The 17525-nt window shown below is 35.1% G+C and overlaps 1 protein-coding gene across 6 annotated transcripts in view; it reads right to left on the bottom strand.

Moving 5' to 3' along the window:
* The window catches only part of LOC143258674 (myosin-IIIb-like), a 96812-nt gene extending 86298 nt beyond the window's left edge, over positions 1-10514 (bottom strand). For all 6 annotated transcript variants that reach the window (XM_076518051.1, XM_076518053.1, XM_076518054.1 and 3 more), the window contains exon 1: positions 10398-10514. The gene's annotated coding sequence lies outside the window, so the exon portion shown is untranslated. The remainder of the gene's footprint in view (positions 1-10397) is intronic.
* Between the last annotated feature and the right edge of the window lie 7011 nt (positions 10515-17525).

The following is a 17525-nucleotide window of genomic DNA, read 5'->3' as shown; positions in this document are numbered from 1 at the left end:
TCAAAGTGACATGTAACAAAATATTTCAACCATCGTGGGAAGAAACTGAGAGATGCTTTGGTGTTTTCCTCAAAGGAATATGATATAATAACGTAACTGCAGTGAATATTTTTTTTCTCGGTTGGCAAGCACATATAGCTAGGCCTACATAATTAACTGCAATTGGTAAGAAAGTTGGAAGAGTTGTACTTCTCTAGCGCGATTCAAAATCTAATTACGATTCACGTACTAGGAAGGAATATAATGATCATTGTACTTTCTAAAGCCATTTATGTGTATGAGCATTAGAAAATGTGCGATCAAGATATTCTTTCCGTGATTTTTAAGTTATATAAAACATCAAGCATCACCTTGAAGCCATTAAATATATCATTCTATGCTCACACTCTGAGAACCATCACTCAACATATTTTTATACAGAGTATGTAGAAAGATTAAAGACACGGGTTATGCCTCTTGTGATTTTCCTCCAGAAAGACTTAAATGAGCTATTGACAAGACTGGGAGTGGCTATGATGTAAAAGCTAATAAAATTGGATTTCATCATGGTGGCATGGCATGACTGTGCTGCAAAAAATGGACTATCTCTAAAGTTAAGTAGGTGTTGAGAAGCACCTTGTGCAGTAGTCAAAAGAATCAATCATATGAATTATAGAATTCAGAAGAACAGGTGGTCCAAATCCGATGTAATCGTGAAGAACTTTGGTGAAAGAACAGCCAAGTGGTTAACTTTAAAGAAGACTTCACGAAAGGAAAAGAAACTTATCAAAGAACACGAGATTCTTGAAGAGACAACTTCCATAATACACCCAAAAATGAAGCCACCAATTGATTTACAAGACCCTGTACCGAAAAAAAACACTCCATCATTAACAGAGGGCAAGTGTTGGTAAAGAGCGAGAAGTTATTCCATCTTCGTACCTTAAGCCAAGGAAAAGAAAACCACCAAAAACACTTGGTAACTGGAGATTTTAGGAATAGTTAACGAGGAAGGAAACAAAATAATTATTTGTTAATCAATAAGAAAATTTATATGCTACCTCATTCTCCTCAATGAACAAGTGGTAAGTCTAAAGGCTTATAACACTAAAAACTGGGTTTGATATTTGCTAGATTGCCATGTGCTGTCCCCGATGGATAGCGGTATGCCTACAGACTTAAAAAAACTCTAAAATCCGGGTTTGATTATTCGCGGTGTACACAGCAGGTAGCATAATGTGTCTTTGTTCTATAATAAACAACCCAAGCCACTGTTTTTATTTTTCATAACAAATCTAAACATTCTTACACCATGGTAAAAATTACAAATCTATATCGTTTTAAATTAAAAGAAATAAGCAGCAAAAAATTAGAATATATTAATGTAAGGAATGATAGCAGATATATTAATATTTTCTGAAGATTTTAATATTTGTTTGAAGTTAAGCACAAAGCTACACAATGGACTATCTGTGTTCTGCCAACCACGGATATCGAAACTCACATTCTAGCGTTGTATGTCCACAGACATACCGCTGTGTCACTGGGTGGATTAGGGGAGCAATATTTAAAGTAGCATTGCTATACACAGCATTAAGTTACAACTAGTGACTGAAGAATTTTGGGGGACGTAAATAAATTTTGAAATGAGGATGTGGTGGTCTAAAATTCTGCACCTGTGTTCATAGGTTTACTCCCAGTTCGAGTGAAATACTAGTTTTAATAAGTTTACGGATGCTATATACGTCAGCTAAAGTTTTTGGTGTTCAATATGTATGTGTATAAAGACAGACAGCAAGAAATGAGCTTAGATGCATGTGATCAGCTGTGTGCAAAATATTAACAATTATTCACTTTTTTAAGCCCTGTAATATATCACATATATTTGGGATATACTAGATTAGGAATCGTACTTTTATTTAGTTTCAGTTAATGGTGAAGTAAACACGCTTATAGTTTTATAAAGTTTCAGTCTCCCAATAGACTAAATATAGCTAATCTCACGTATCTCAGAACATATTTTGGTGGCTTCACTCACCCTTTATCCAATTAAGAAGACATATAACGATACTTAGAAGTGTTTCAGGTAACACTGACAGGTTTCAGTAAAGCTTATATGGATTCGCTTAATGTTGTAAGCTCGTGACCAAAACGTGACAGAAGGAGATTCTAAAGACACGTGTTTTGAATAGTTTGTTTGTTTGTTTGTTTTGGAATTTCGCACAAAGCTACTCGAGGGCTATCTGTGCTAGCCGTCCCTAATTTAGCAGTGTAAGACTAGAGGGAAGGCAGCTAGTCATCACCACCCACCGCCAACACTTGGGCTACTCTTTTACCAACGAATAGTGGCATTGACCGTCACATTATAACGCCCCAACGGCTGAAAGGGCGAGCATGTTTGGCGCGACCGGGATGCGAACCCGCGACCCTCAGATTACGAGTCGCATGCCTTAACACGCTTGGCCATGCCGGGCTTGAATAGATCAGTAGTTTTTTAAGCATGAGCACGGCTAGAGTTCGGGCACGTGTGTTTATCTATTTGATTGTTCATTCATCTTTGCAGTTGCGATTTTCATGGTCTATTAATTGATAAAGACACGGTGAAAAGTTAAATAAAATAATGTAAAAAATAAACACTAATTACATTAATCAAAGATCCGGTCACGAATGTATTGGAACACAAAAACTGCTACGTCATTAGTCAAGATGTGATAAATTATACAGCATTCAGTTACTGAATGCAGTAACTTCAAAGTTTTTGTTAAACTTATAAAATATTTGTTTATATTCTCAACTTCAACGTTAAAGTTTATTACAATAAAATAATAATGCTTTCGTCTGATCTGGACAAATCAGGATGAGCATTTTTCATTGTATGCTAGATGGTAAGAAGAGTTATAAAATGTTTTAATAAATTATAACTTTCTTGTAAACAATTTTTTTTGTGGAATGTCAGAGTTCAGTGACACTCGTATAGCTAAAATATTCAATTGGTAAAACATTTGACATTACTATATTTGTATGTTGAATACATTTTAATAGTATAAAATAAAGTAACGAAATAAAAACTACCATAATGTATTCAGTCGTCTCAATTTAGGCAGGACTTCATTCGGAATTAGTTTATGACTACAGTCTTAATAGCTGTACGGTTTTCCAGTGGGACAACGGCAAGTTTTAAGGAGTTACAACACTAAAATGTGGGGTTCGATTCCCCGCGGGGGACACAATAAAGAGCACAGTGTGACTTGGCTCTAAGGAAAACAGATAAACAAAAGTTTATAAGTAATGTTTAACGTTAACACAGCAAATGTGACGAGACCTGATTCTGAATAGTACTTTGTGAAGGACAGAATTGATACTTCCAGGGAACGTTGTGCACATGGAGGCATTAGTTTGTATTTAAAAATGAAAGCTCTTTAACAGTGTGTAAATATTACAGTTTATTTCTTTGTTTTGGCACAGGACAAAGATGTATATATTGAGATGGGTCTGCTATTTAAGACAAGTTTCTTTTTACCTTAAAAATTGTTAACGATTGACAGTTAATGTGCAACGAAACCCATTTTGAAAAATATTAAATTACATTTTTCCCTAGTTGTCCTTAATTTTGAAATGCTAAACTAGAGGGAAGTCAGCTAATCAACATCAGCCACTGTAAATTCTTGGGCTATTCTTTAACAACTTATAGTGTTTTAACCATCACAATATAACCTTACCGCTAGATTGCAAGTGGAATGCCCTAACCACCAGACCATAGAAGGTATTCTGAAAAAAGATTAGCAACCGTTACCATGAAGATGAAATAGTATTAAACACTATCTGTGTTGATGTTACGTATACGTGGCCCGTAAGATAATTTCATGAATAACCTATTTTGTGCAAAGTAATTTTAAAATATTACCTACTGCATATTTGTAGGTCAAGTCCTTGGGTGTAAAACGTGTATACTACATTCAGAGCGGAGGCCATACATCGAATCGCAGAACAAATTGATTGGCTTTACTCGCAATGAGGCATCTATATTTGGTCACTGTGTTCACATTCCTTATACTCAGTATGATGGTGGGTTTTTCGTACCAACAGATAATTAAAGCGTGTGCCGTTAGGCCATGGTATAATTAATTAACAAAAGAATATAAAAAGAGAAAAAGTTCGTACACACAAAGAACAACGAATAGAAGCCATGCTGCTTTCCTTCAGGAAACGACTAAATGTCAAATAATGGCAACGATCAGGCTTAATAAACTATGAATGATATATATGTTAGTTATCTATTGGTGGATCAATAAACCTGTGTTTCATAAATAAACTAGAGATGTAAAGTTTAGGTGTTAGCAATAATGTTCCATATAAAAATGATTCATTCTTTCTTTATATATATATTTTTATGTATTTATCTATCAATTAACAGAGTGTGAGTTTATAATAGTTTCAGTAAGCTGACAGGTTCCAAAGACAGATATAGACAATTTTGGAATTTTTGTCTTTTTTCAATTTTCAGCCAAAAAAGTACAGTTTGGAGTTTTTGTGAACTATTCACGTATATATTAACCAACATATATGGGATTTAGTATTAAGATTCCTTCTTACAAGTTTCAAGAAATGATATGGATAATTTTTTTTTTTTTTTTTTTTTTACCTTTCTGTCTGGTGTCAAAATTGGCCATGTTGCGATTGCGTGGCGGAGCCATGTTGCATTCGCCCGCGAATGTTGGCCTCTTTGTTTTGTTTTGTTTCAGACATTCAACCAAAGCTACAAAACTCCTACTTGCTCATAACCGTTCCTAATTTTGAGCTAATAGAGCAGAGAGAAGAGAGCTAACCAGCATCACCTACCGTCAGCTCTTGGGCTAATCTTATCTAACCGCATAGTGGATTTTCGTAATCACTCTTATAAAGCAGCCGTGGTCTCAAAGTGCAGAGTGCGAACTTGAACCCTCGGATCAACAGTCCAGCCGCGCCGAACCCACTACGTTTATAACTATGTATTTTAGCGTCTCATAAAAGATGACTCGAAATGTATTTTATTAATACATTATTTTTTCTAAACTGATAATCCATATAAAATATTAAATATTCTGTTTAAATGTTGATTTTGACATTAAGCGGATTATCTAACAGAGAAAAATGCAATATGTTGTCATATTGATGCGCTAAATCAAACAAAATAGTTGAGAACTTATTCAAATTGTGATATATATGAAATGAACCAAAGACAGCCTGTGAAGGCTCATAACTGTAACAAAACATTGTTTAAACTTACATGTGCGATACGGGGCTAAAAAGAATAACACACTTTACTTTATCTTATTATACACATATTACCGATATAAATACTTGCATATGTATGCATGCATCTACTCTAGAGCGTCCTAGGAGAGTTCATTAAAAGAAAATAGCACTAATAAATAAAATAAATGTTAATAATAACAGTTATTAGCTCTTAGTTTATTATCATATTTTAATATTTATTTTTAGTTATAAAATAAATAACCGAATGAAATATATTTTTCCATAATGAAACTACCATCTAAATACTTTTACAATTCACATTAAAATTAATTACACAATAAGCAATGAAAATTGTTTCAATTTTGTAAAATATCTCATGTTTTATAGGAACAACAACAAACATATACAAATCGTTATTTGACTAAAGTTTAACGTTTTCGTTTACTGTTTAGTTTCACACACTTTTCCTTTTAACTGGAAAAGGAAACCAAACAAGTCAAAATATCGAGCATATGATTTTGTAACATTTTTTTTCCTAATACTAATATGGGATTCTATTGCACGACAAACTGTGAAGTAAAAAGTCAGTTTCGACAGAAATATTCATACTTTATTTAGCTTCATACAATGACGTAACGTATCTAAAACCAACACGCCTCATACGTTTAATATTTTGCTCGAGAAACGAATTACCGCACTTTACGGTGTATGAGACGTACTTTTTTCCAAAAAAAAAAAAAAAAAAAAGAGCGTTCTATACACCGAAGGTAAAAAAATTTATGCCTCCCTAGCAGGGGCGGAGATCCTGGGGGGATGGGTGGGATACATCTCCCCTTCATTTTAGGTGGGGGTATGGTGCATACAATCATCCCCCCTGCTATTTGGTCTGTTGAATTGTTTTATTGCATCACAGGCCTACAAATTATGTGTTTATTCTTGTGATTCTCGTGTTCTAAGCAATCGAATTACATAATTAGGCCTAGATGTAGGCTTTTTCAGTAGCCGAAATGTACATCTTTAATATAGGCTTGCTTCTAAGCTTTGCGATCTAAGCGATAGTTCGTATCAGTCAGTAGGCCTAAGTATACATGCAAGGTTTGCAAGCTCTATCACAGAATCTACCTACGTCTTGTACGTAGTGTAAGATTAAGTAAAATTTTCATCACAACAGATTGAACAGAGCATGAAATTCGAAAATATTACTCCCAAGCGTAAACTCCTGTGATCTAGATCTAGCAGGCCATTTGTAGCTTGTAGCTGCATCAATCTTATGTATATATTGTGCGGTTTTCCTACGCCATTTGTTCTTATGCATGTCTAGCCGGTTTTATTGTTGAACGCCTTACTCTCCTCAGCTGCCGAATCCGCTGACCATAGTGTACGTTTAGCGTACAGTTAACGACAAGTTCGGGCCACTCAGATCCAGACGCGCCCTACATCACCCCCTCCGCTCCCTTTAATCTGAGCCTCGATTTTACAACAGGGCTCATTAAACCTATGTTTGTGGCCCTCATTAATCCATGAAATTTCAGATTATCACCTCCCTCTAATAAAGTGCTGGCGCTTTATGGTAAAAGAACAATGTATTCTCTTATCATAGATAGTGAAAATATTGTATTTTCTTGTATAATTAGAACACAAAAGAAGCGATTTCAACGGCTTGAAGCCTCTCTCGAATTGTATTGCTAGTTTTTTTCAGGTGTTTTTATTTAATAGACGTGCTTATAGACATTGTATCACAACGTGTTTGCCTTTTAATAAGCTTTAACAGGAATATAATATATTTGTGATTGTTCAATTACTTGTGTTATAACTAGCACACATTATTGTCCCAGCGATGCCCAGGCGGTCAGTCGGCTCGGTACTCACTGTAAGATTCGCGCATTCGACTTAAATACATTGTACAGTTCAGTCCTACTTCCATTTTGCTCTATCTTCGTTCGTTGTACGTTCGAGTTTTTCAATAAAGACTGTATTTTAGCTTGTTGAGTCATCTGGGAAACAGATTCCAATTATGACAAGCAAGCGTCTGAAACTTTCCAATATTAGCTGCAAGACAGTTACTATTACTACAAGTGACAATGCAGATGCAGATAATCCAACAACCTCAAGCTAAGGAATAAAAACTTGTCATACAGAGGAACTACCATGTTCATCATAGGACGAGTCTGAAAATGCTTGTACAACTATTGCACATCATGAACCTCCAGGTAGTTGTGAAACAAGTTTGTGCAGTAATGAAAAATCTGACACTCTACAGATACAGTGTGGAAAGCCATATCATCCAGAAGCACAACTAATACCATGACAGAAAGCAAAATCTCAAAATATCAACTTCCAGGGCAAGTGGTTTGATGAGTTCCCATGGCTGCACTTCGACAATCAGACTCAAAAAGTCATATGCTTTCATTGTGCCAAGGCAGAAAATAGAGGCCTTTTTACAGGGAAATTGGAGAGGCCAATGGAGTATACCTTCATATCCACCGGATTTTCAACTGGAAAAAGGCAAAACAGAAATTCAACGAACACCAATCCTCCTCTCAGCACAGATTTGCTTTATCTCCAGAAGGTTCACTTGATGTAACTCCAGTGACTGTCCAGCTACATGATGGAAAAAAGAAGCAGCAGGAAGAATGCAAAAGAAGTCTAGCCAAAATATTAAGAAGTTTACGTTTCTTACTGCGTCATTACGTGGACATACTGATACGGAGGGAAACTTCCTGCAGTTAATGAAGCTCCTGAAAGAGGAAGATCCTGAGTTGACGGCCTACTTGTCAAAGAAAACCACATTCACATCACTCCAGGCTCAGAATGAAATAATGGAGATTTTCAGCCATCAAATACTGAGGAACATAGCACACAAAGTGCAGCAAAGTAAAATCTTTGCATTTATGGTTGATGGCACTCAAAATGTTACAGGTACTAAACAGGAAGAAATATGTGCCACTTATCTGCAATTACATGTGCTAATGATCACTACAGTGGCATTGTTGATTCTTTGTCTGAATTATCAAATGAAAAATCAGATGTAGCAGTGAAAGCACGAGGTCTGCTCGACAGATATGACAAAGGAAAGACAGTTTTAGGATTGTTGATGGCTCAGCATCCATTAGCTGCATTAGAGGAACTAAACCGTGCATTCCAAGCAAAATCAGCAACAGTATCTGGCATGATTGAATCATCTGCAATGACACTTGAGCAATTGCGGATATTGCGAACAGAGGAAAATTACAACAAGATATTTGATGAAGCTGAGAGAAAGGTAACTTCCCTAGATCTGGTGCCTATTGAACTACCACGCATTCACAGACCCCCCAGAAGGATTACAGGTGATGGCTCAGCACACTATTCTGCAACAGCTGGAGATTACTACAGAAGCCAATATTTTGAATTTGTGGACATAGTCATAGAACATCTGACCACTAGATTCAATGCAGACAGCAATGACTTGAGGCAATATCTGGCACTGGAGAACATGATCACATCTGGCAAGATTGACAACTCGGTTATAAACTTCTATCCAGAAATCTTTGCACAACGGCTCGAGTTTCAGTTGCCTATGTTCAAAGGAACAAGAAAAGCAGTATCTTTGAAAGGTGTGAAGGATGCTTACTGTAAAATGCATGAAACAAGCCAGCAGATGTTTAGTGAAGTGTTTCTTCTCATGAAAATTTTGTTTGTATGTCCAGTATCCAGCTGCAAATGTGAACGCAGCTTTTCTGCATTAAGACGGTTGAAGACGTGGTTAAGGTCAACTATGTCTCAGTGCTGCCTCAACCATGTGGCAGTTTGTCACATTCACAAAGATGAGGTCGACAAGATAAATATAGAAGATCTTATGAAAGAATTCATAAACAGATCATCACAAAGGAGGTCTACGTTTGGGAACATGTAGACTAGAGGATTAAATGAATCTTATTTCAATGAAAAGTGTGAATAATTATGTACTACATTATGTTGATGTGTAATTCTCAAAAGTTCGCAAAGACATTTTAATTATTTTTATCAAACACCATGAACAGTTTTTCAGTAGATATAAATTCATGTGGCAGTTAATTTGTGACACATTTGTCCTTATTCTATTAACATTTTGAAAACTGTTCACAACACCTCACTTATACAAACCTACATGGAAACCTTGAAGTATCGTGGCAACAAGATTACTCTGTGACTGCATGTTTACAGCTTTCAGGTTCACGTAATCAGTGATTACCAATTTGCAAATTGAACAGTTCACATAAGTGGTTGCAAAAATCATCCCCCCATCAGGTGTAAAAAATCTACGCCTCTGCTCCCTAGGAATACCTACCTTGTAGAGCAAGGACTAGAAACTAGCATGATCAACCTTTATACTTCCCTAGGCTTGTTATTTCTCTCTCATAGGTTAAAGAAAATAGGTTATTATGAGAAACAACTGTAGAACAGTGTTCTGTTATGAGGACCTTTCTTTAACTGAAATTAGACATTGTACCAATAATACTAGAGTTATATCCATAAGAACACAATAAACACATATAACTTTGGAAATTGATAGTAATTGTGAGCACAAAACTCTATGCGAGCAGCTAACCATATTTTTTTTATTATGGACACTACTCCTGAAGTATTCTAAATAATAATAAAAGATTATGCAGATGTTGAACAAATAAATTAATGATAACTGTGAAAAATATTTTTTTTACCTTAAGATAGTCTAGAAAATAGTGGTGTGTTTTATACACCGAAAGATACGGTACTTTCCATAAACAATACTTTATGTAATTGTGCCATTTTCAATCTGTGGGTAAGGGCGTTTTAAATTTAAATTGAGGAACTTTCAACAAAGTTAAAATATTGTAAACAAAAAGGCCTCCTGTATGAATATGAAGTCAGGAAGATTCAATTGATTTTCTGGGTGATGAAAGTTGGTGGGTCAGATTAAAGACCAAAGTAATTCTACAAGCTAACTATCCAATGAAATAGGTCCTTTTATAAATTAGGCGTTGTTTAGAGAACTGACAATAAATCGTTTTTCTTTATACCAATAACAGTATATTGTATTTTGCTTGCCAAACCCTAAAATCTCTGTGTTGTTTGTAGAAGGGAATAGAGTAAATAACATAAAAGTAGACGTTTATATACACTATACGAATTGTTGTTCAAGTTGTCTACCTTTTTTGATGATGTTCCGCATGCACACTTACCTGTACAAGGATGTCAATGGTGACTTCGAAATCACGCAATGGAAACTAAGCTGCCCTCAAAGTGTTCTGATCTCAGCTAACTATGGGCTTAGGTTCAGAAGAAAACCAAACTCCATCGTTAACCGCCAGGCGGTACTGTACATCTACCACATTAACAGGATCAACGGAGCATTTCACTAATCTAACATAGCCTTGTTGTCATCACGTGATGCACATAGCCGGAAAACCGTGAAATGCAACCATCGTGAAAATAAGACATTGTTGGCTGATTGTGTCATCCGAAGGTCATCTTTCGCATGCAGAAAGTGAATACATATAATGTCAAACAAAAGACGTGGTCCTTCTAGCTGTAACCCTAAAACATCAGTCAGCTGTTCCAATTCGTATATCAATAGTTCATATTTCGAAACGTTACCTTTTAGCTGTGACCAGCTACGATAATATGATATATTTTCACATCTATCTGAGGAACTACAAATACTAAAACATGTACTATGCTCTCCTATTATACCTTTTAATTCTATGCAGATGACATTGCTCTAAATTCATACAAGGCTTATTTATAGTAAAATCAACTCTTAATATATTTCGTGTTTAATCAATGCTAAAAAACATTTGTAAGTCTTCAAGAAAATTTTGAAAGTTAATCTTTCAATCAACTTATATCTTCAGCATACCTTTTGTGATGGGATTAACGAAAGCTATTTATGTAACTTCTCATGTGACCACTAGTGGCATAGCAGTATGTCTGTAGACTAGAAATCGGGTTTCGATAACCATGGTGGGCAGAGCGTAGATAGCTCATTGTGTAATTTTGTGCTTAATTAGAACAAACTTCTTATTTTAAGTGTTTTTAAGAAAATTAGTCTATATGTCTATTACAGCGTCAAAATATTGAGATCAGCGCAATACAATTCTTTACTTAACTATGCTAATTATAAATGTTTTAAAATTTTGAAAAGTACTGAATTTCAAGCTACATTAGTGATTATCTAAATGTACAAAACGATCTCTTAACACTAATTCTTTAAAATATCATATGAATTTGAAGGAACTTGTATGTAGTAGATTAACAGTAAGTTTGTTAAAAGACATTATCAAAATATCCGATTCATGATTTTGATTTTTACTGGACTTCATTTTCAAAGTTCTAGAAAGAACTATAGGTAAAGTGTTTTGTACTGAGTATTACAAAAATATTAGTCGACACGTGTTTCATTATCAACAATTATACATGTATATAATAACAAAGTATCTTGCTCAGAAAACTATAGTCACTAATAATTGTGCGCATTCAGGCACTGTGGATTAAAAATGTGATTTAAGCTAATAAGGGTAGTATTGAGGAAATTTCATAAACTAAGAGATCCTCTCTGATGGCTCATCTAACTATAAAAACCATGCGCGAAAATTCAGGCGTGACAAAACTTTACGTCCATGGGCGACCTTTCTTGGTGATTTCGTGATGTTACAATGCTGCAGTATTAAAAGCTTCACTGCAAGCAACTACATAAGATTCTAAAAATTGAAGTAAGAGTGTCGTAGGAAAATCATCTGGCCAAAATCTTAAGACAAATGAACAAAAAGAAAAAATATGCATTTTGTGTTGTAAGACTCAACCACTTATTTGAGAAGAGCTTCAAAAGATGAAAATAAGAAAAGGGAAAATAAAAATAAAAAACCTTTTAGCACTCAATAGGGAAAATGTGAACACTGTGAAATTAGCTTAAATACCAGTTGGTCAAAAGTTTAAGACCATACTGAAACGAAGCGTTAATCGGTAAACACGTAACGAAATTTAGTCATTTGTGTTCAAGCTTTAGCGTTGTCAACATCTCCCACTGACATCTCCTATGTTACATTGGGTAAAAACATAGCAAAGGCTAAAAAGTTGATAGAGCTTGAATGTGACGGAATTGTCGAGCTGTGAAAGCCAGGTCTCTCTCATCGTGCCATCCGTAGTAAAACTGCTGTTGCAAATTTCTTAAAAGACTCTGAGGGATACGGAACGAGAATTTCAAGTGGTCGGCCCAAGAAAATTTCGCCTGCGTTGAGCAGGAGGATTCGAAGAGTTGTCCGGCAAGACATAGCCGATCGTCAAACCAAATTGAGCCCCTTACGAACGCAGAATGCAGCTTAAGAACAATAAGACGACATCTACGAGAGAAAGGCTTTAAAAACCGTAAACGTCTCCAAAGGTCACGCCTCCTTCCACACCACGAAACAGCTCGGTTAAACTTTTCTGAGAAGCACCAAACATGGGATGTAGAAAAGTAGACTAAGGTTTTGTTTTCTGATGAGAAACAAATTAACCTGGATGATCCAGATGGCTTCCAAGATTACTAGCACGATAAAAATATTCCACCAAAGACATTTCTACACAACACAGTGGAGGAGGTTCCATCATGATCTGGGGTGATTTCTCCTTCCATGGAACAATGGAACTTCAGGTTATACAGGGGCGTCAAACAGCAGATGGCTATATTGGCATGTTGGAGAGAGCATCCTTATTAACTGAAGGTCCTCGCTTGTGTGGAAATGACTGGATCTTTCAACAGGACAATGCAATCCACAACGCCCGCAGGACAAAGGACTTTTTCATGGCGAATAACGTGACTGTTTTAGACCATCCAGCGTGTTCGCCCAAACTGAACCCCATTGAAAATGTTTGGGGGTGGAAGGGAAGGAAAGTCTATAGAAATGGACATCAATTTAGTGCATGATCTTCGTGAAGCCATCTTCACCACTTGGAATAACATTCCAGCCAGCCTTCTGCAAACGCTTATATCGACCATGCCAAAGCAAATGTTTGAAGTTATTCGCAATGACGGACGTGCAATTCAATACTGAGACCTGTTGTTCGGCATTTCCTACGCTGTTTAGGACTTCTGTTTGGTATGGTCTTAAACTTTTGACCAGTTCGTATTTAGGCTAATTTCATAGTGTTCACATTTTCCCTATTAAATGCTAAAAATGGTTTTTATTTTCCCTTTTCTTATTTTCATCTCTCGAAGCTCTACTCAAATAAGTGGTTGAGTCTAACAACTTAAAATGCATATTTTGTCTTTATGTTCATTGGCCTTAAGATTTTGGCCAGCGATTTATCTCACACTTACAGATGGTTTTGAGCACAAGAAAGCTTCTTTGTGTCTCAGAAATAGAACTACAAGGTGATTATGAGATTTAGATTTAAGCATTTTGTACACATCTCCAGAACAGATATTGGCTGACTGCTTAAAGGCGTATTTCAGTTTATCAATTATCTTTATGTTACTGAAAGTCTTTGCCACACTTCTAGTAAGTTCATGTTCATGTTAACGTTTAGCATCTCCTCTTCGTTGGCAGAGTAATTACATGAGGTGTACATCAACCGAATAAAGACTGAATGCTCTAGCTTTATACAGATAACACTATGTAACAAATTTTTTTTCTTTTTCTTGTTCCTGGGCAGAAAGTGTTATTTCCCAATTGCTTATGCCTAAAGTAAATGAAAAAGACCTATTCATCTATTCAAACTTTGATTTTGTGATCTGGGAGCGTATAACGAAAACATGATGGGAGACTATATGTGGGGGTTGATACATGAAAGTGATTTACATTACAGTCGCAAATCTCGAGAAACTATACTTCTAAACATTTTTGTATAACTTTAGTACAAAAACATGTAAATGTTTTTGTTTTATACGTTGTTTTATTCCGACCTTATGTAAATGAAAATGTGCAAATTTCCCCGTTTTTACATAGAAAAAAAAATTAATTTCTAAATTTCATTATCCAGGTCACAAAAGCAAAGAGTGAAGGGAATAATGGCCATTTTCTGTACTTTTGAAACATAACCAATTAAGAAATAACGCACACTATCCAGGAACAAAATTTGTGTTACATAGTGTGATCATCACGACACTATTATCATTATTATCGTTCGATTTTTACATAAGAATCAGCCTTTTATTAAGAACTTTTAATTCACCGAACTGATACTCGAAATATTAATTTACTCAACTGCTTTACGATAATATTTCAATAACTGATTGTTTATATTTAAAATTTATCTGCAAAAACATTTCTTTAATTACTGAAGATGATGACAGCAGATTTTCGTTGACAATTTATAAGTTTGTTTGAATTTTGCGCGAAGCTACTCGTGGACTATCCGTGTTAACCTTCCCTAATTTTAAAGTTATCGACTACTGAGAAAGCAGCTAGTCATCCCTTCACATCACCAATACTTGGGCTACTCTTTACTAACATATAATGGGATTGACCGACACATTATAACGCCATATGTAACGTACGTTAAAATAAATTTATTTGGCAAAACTTATTCTTCATCATTTTCAACTGAAATTTTACTTATGTCAAAATGACTGGATTATTTAACCTCTAAATACTTCAGAACACTATCCGTCTTACTCACTATGGAACCATGGCGATGTTCATTCACCCGCTGTAATGTTAGTAACTTCTGATTAAAGCAAGTTTGCTAAATAGTTCAGAACTAATATATATTTCAAAACGTAACGTAGCTAATTTTATATATTGTATTACTGAACAGTATTCTACATTATACATACTAAATTCACAAGATAAACTTTACTACTTGGTTTGATTTGAATTTCACGCAAACCTACACGAGGGCTATCTGCGCTAGCCGTCTCTAATTTAGCAGTGTAAGACTAAAGTGAAGACAGCTAGTCATCACCACCTACCGCCAACACTTGGGCTACTCTTTTACCAATGAATAGTGGGATTGATCGTGACTTTATAACACTTCCACAGATTGTGAGTCGGGTGCCATAACCACCTGGTAATGTTAAGCCAGCTTCACTGTTATCGCCATTTTTGGCGTGATGCATAATCTCGATAACATCAAGTTGAGACTTAAGTTAAGAATTAAGTTAGATCTAAACTTATATATTAAAATAACAATGAAAGAGTGCAATGCGTTTCTAAGTAATAACTGATTCCTAACTAATAATTATAATGAGGTTTTTTAAGATTAGCTGTTTGATATATTTGTTTCAGAAATTTCGCGCAAAGTCACACTTAGGGCTCTCTGCTTTAGCCGTTCTTAACTATGTAAGTAGCTAGACAACAGCGCCCACTACCAACTTTTGGGCTTCTCTTGTCTAAACGAATAGTGGAATTTGAATGCCATTTTCATAAAGCATTTAAAACACTATAGTGTAGTGAGCATTTTTGCGTCAACAAACCACGAATCTTTGAATTCACATACTGAACACGCTAACCACCAGGCCACGCCCGGCACGTTTAGATGATTTATAGCAAATTTTTACTACTTTGTTGTTTTAAAACGCTTTCCCTTTAGCCCCATCTGTAGTTCGCTCAAAGAATTAATCAATAAACATTTAACGGCTGGAATCTGAACAATTAAATCAACATTTCATCAGCTCTGCAAGAACTCTTTAAAATTTGTCACAAAGTATTACAACATGTAAAAAATTAGTTCATTCATCTGAGTTTTATTCTTTAAGTTTCTTAAAGTGAGCATTTTTGTAAAATATTTTCGTAGCCGTAAATTTTTATTATTTATGTAATATTTCTAAGCAGTATACAAACTTTAATTTCAACGTAGCTCAAAACAAATTACTTAAATGTGTGTACGTGTTTGTGGTTTTCATAGAAGACCTATTTAAATGAACTCTTCAAGAAAGATACAGAGACCTCAAACAATTCAAATGGCGTAGAATAATGGAAGGAGCTGATCTTGGATAAAAAGTTTTAGTAGACAATTTCAGTGGTTATCGTCAAATTAACAACAATGCTATTACAAACAGAACCTGAACCTTAAACAAAATTAAACAAGATATTAAAAACTCTAAAACAAAAAATAATAAAACGACAAGTTCTTCACTAAAATTTGCAGAACTTAATATAATCATGCTATTTGACACTCCCTGAAACGAATATCAAATTGCACGTCTTAAATAGGCCCAAACTTTGCCATAACGCCACCTAAACTACTTACAACCGACATACAACTATGTTTTACAGAACTAAGTAGAATGCTAATTTTGAAGGTGAGCCAAAACAACTCAAATGATCAGCAAACTGACTTATATAAACAAATAAGTTCAGAATCCGTGATGACGAGAAAACCCACTTGTAGAGAAAACTATATGTTTAAAAACGGCTGGTATGGATAGAGAAAGCACTAGTAATTGTTCGCTCCTCTACTTTGAAGGTTCTGTAGATTGCTAGAAGTGTATTTTTCCGAAAACAAAAACGCATTCCATCAAATAATGTTCACAAATTAAAAATAATCTTAAAAACTTAAAATAGAAATATAGTATCCCAAAAAGAAAACGCCAATTAACAAAGCCGTCCCAACCTCATCTTAAAAAGACAGACAAATATCAACATATCGTTCTAATTAAAATATCTTACTGATGAATTAAGAATTAAATGACTCCAACAGATATTTAAAAATGTATGAAAGACTTCAACATTCTATTCGAAAAACAAATAAAGAAACTTCTAAAAGTCCTTGAAAAAGTAGGTTACATAACCCTTGAATTTAAAAAGTGGTTGCAATGCACCATTACTAAAACTCCTCAACTCTACGGACTGCAGAAAAATTCATAAAACACCGACGAAAATGCGTTTCACATTGTCAAAATGTTATTTCATTTGTTTCTGATATATCTGCACACTTTCGTTAAAAATTGTATGTATTATTAGAAAAGCTGCTTTGAAGTATTTGTTTGTTCGGAATTAGTCAGAAAGCTGCCCAATGGGCTATCTGTACTCTGTCCAACGCGAGTATCAAAACCCAGTTTCTCGTGGTTTGAGTCTACGTACATATCATTGTAGTACTAAAGGACACTTTGAAGTAAAAAGTTTACGGTTAACAAAGCATGCACTTATATTTAATTTTTACTATTTAACTACTATAGAGCTCAGTTGAACCAAGAAAAATATCAAGCTAATCTAACCCAGTGTTGAATTCAGAGGATGTATAGGGAGAATTTCCCTCTGTGCAAAAGATTACACTTCTGAAGTACACTATTTTCTATTTTGTCGAACTTGAAGTCTAAATAATCTCTTCCCCCCGCTTCATATCTCTCCCGGGTGAAAAGGTCTGGGTTTAACATTGGTCTGACCGCA

This window comes from Tachypleus tridentatus, chromosome 8, assembly GCF_004210375.1.
Source record: "Tachypleus tridentatus isolate NWPU-2018 chromosome 8, ASM421037v1, whole genome shotgun sequence".
In the NCBI taxonomy this organism is placed as follows: domain Eukaryota; kingdom Metazoa; phylum Arthropoda; class Merostomata; order Xiphosura; family Limulidae; genus Tachypleus; species Tachypleus tridentatus.
This window is presented reverse-complemented; position numbering and strand designations above follow the sequence as displayed.